At 37.3% G+C, this 2,573-nt stretch overlaps 1 protein-coding gene across 2 annotated transcripts in view; it reads left to right on the forward strand.

Annotated features, from left to right (window-relative positions):
* Positions 1-2,573, forward strand: part of dnah5 (dynein, axonemal, heavy chain 5) — a 120,223-nt gene that overhangs the window by 6,083 nt on the left and 111,567 nt on the right. The gene's annotated exons all lie outside the window — the stretch shown is intronic.

Below are 2,573 nucleotides of genomic sequence, written 5' to 3' on the forward strand. Positions count from 1 at the left end.
GTGTGTGTGCCTGTCTGTCATTACTGGAGCCTGTAATTGTTGGCTAGTGTATTTTATGTGTATTGCATTCAGAAGAGACTCCTGCTAGTTGGAATATTCGGCACCACACTACGTCTGAATTGTCAGTTTCTGGCCTGAAGACTGAGTTTGTTTTTCACACAATTTGGAATAAAGGCAGAGACAAGGTGTGAAACGGATGGTCGCCCAGCAACTGATGGCTTGCTTTTTTTCTGGTCAACTTGTGATGTGACTGTTTGTGTGTGTTTATTGACTTTAACACGGTATGTGTGATTCATTGTCAGAGTTTTTTAGTGGTTTATTTAAACTTTCTTGAAAGAATGGGCGATATTTTAAAAAAATGTCTAAAATGTAAAAATACTTTCGGATGTGTAATTTTTCAGGAGTGGAAATTACATACACCGGCTCAGCATACAGGATATTATTCCTGTTTGGGAGTCAAATGTAAATCACTGATCTTGAAATGAGATCACCAGCCTAGAAATGAAAATGATACAGTTAGTGTTGCCAAGATAATCACATCTGAGAACGTATACAGAGTGAGTCACTTTGTACCATTTTGGAAATGGAAGATTTTTTTTTGTACTGTGGGGGCCTTTTTTGTTCTGTAGTTCACTTTAATGATAAATCCAAACGGACCGATTCTTTCAATGTAACAGAAGATGAAAGTTTCTAATGACAAAAGAACATTTGATTTTGCTTGGCAGGGATTTCACTTCGAGCCCATTTGTGTGATAAATGGTTTCCCAAGACAAAATCTTTTCAGGGTATTTCTCCTTTGTGGAGTCAAATATAAAAATCACTGATCTTGAAATGAGATCACCAGCCTAGAAATGAAAATGATGCCGTTAGCGTTGCATAGGTCTTAACATGTGTGAGCCTTGTGTTCCACATGGCTGGTTACAAAAGATCTCTTCTGTTCTTATGTTTAAAATATGCTTTACAGGAGTAAACAGAGACTGATACCAATACAAAGTCTGTTTACATCAAGTACAAGTAAAAACAATTCATGTATGAACTGAATGAACTGTGTGCAGTAAAAGTACATTTCAACCCTTCCATACTGAAGTGACCTGTGGCTTTCAGCCATTGTTCCTGAGAGAGTTTTGTCAATGCTTGGCAAATATTACCATGATTTTTGAGAAAGTTAATCATTCTGCAGACTTATTTTGTGAGTGATGCCGGTAAATTGCAGTTGCGCACTATTTGTTATTTGCCTTGTTTCACTATACAAACTCAAATGTCAACGTGATTGTTGTCTGGTCTCTTTTGAGACAGCTGGTAACAGGCTAATGTGTTGCTGCTCTATATAACCTTGTTGACACACACAGCTTGTGAGGTTGTTGGTATGTTCCACTTCCACCTCACTCTGGCTTGACATGACCAAATCCCCAAGCTCTCACTAAAAAGAATCAATACCTTGACTCTAAACCACTCTGACTTGTAGCAGAATTGTCCCATCTCTCTTTGTATCCAAGTCCATTGCTGTGGTTCAATAGCCTTTTGCTTAGGAAGGTTTCTAACTGAGTGAAATGACCCAGAAGTATCTAAGTGGCAGCCATGATAAGAGCTGGTCGAATTCTCTGAATAATTTGTTATTCTCTGAATAACGAAAGGCGCTTCATTGCTTTCCTTCTTATCTCCTTTAGCATAGGGTACACTGGACCAGTCTTTAAGAAATAAAAGGAGATACTACCGTCTCACAATTCCTTGCAGCAGCAACCTTATATCCCTATATTTTATCTTAGCATACATTTAACAATAATTTTCATACAATACTACTAATTGGGACTAAGTCAATAAATAATAGTGGACAGGATGGTGAGCCTGAGCAACTATTCTCAATGTGGAAACAACCCTTTTGTTTCAGTTGTAACTGGTAGCCTATTTCCTATATTACTTTTTTTATACATATTTTACCGCATTGTCCACATTATTATAGCCTGCATGAAATAACACGGTAAGAACACACGGGGGTATCTAAGATTCACTTTTAGTAATTCATCTTTGGAACATTGTAGTTTCACCACGTCAGACCCACGTCAGCAAAATTTGCAGTCCCATTATTACATAGCTGAGTGTAAGTGCTGTCATATTTTCTGAGCACCACAGTAGTTTTTTCCCAAGTCTCCTTCACATCGTTCCTCGACCAAAGACCATTTTTTTGATAATTTGACTGCAGCCCAGTCCACCCTCTTTCTCTCTTTCCCTCTCCTCATGTCCTTACAATATACTGTAACATTATTTCCTAACTTTCTTCCTCCTTCCTTTTCCACTTCCTTTCATTTCTCAAATCTTTCAATTTTGTTCCTTTTTTCAATTTCGTTTTCACTGTGTAGAACTACATATTCTATGCACTCTCTCTTTCTCTCCATTGTATCTGTTTCTGACCACCTATTCAGCTCTTTCTTACTCTGTTTCTTCATGTTTGTCATCCTTTCCATCTTCCATCTTTCCTCCATATGTTCCTTTTAAGGCTTTATTCAAGGTTATATCTGATATATACCTCAAAAACTGTCACATCTATTCTCTCCTATATATATATATATATATAT

This window comes from Etheostoma spectabile, chromosome 6, assembly GCF_008692095.1.
Source record: "Etheostoma spectabile isolate EspeVRDwgs_2016 chromosome 6, UIUC_Espe_1.0, whole genome shotgun sequence".
Taxonomy (NCBI): Eukaryota; Metazoa; Chordata; class Actinopteri; order Perciformes; family Percidae; genus Etheostoma; species Etheostoma spectabile.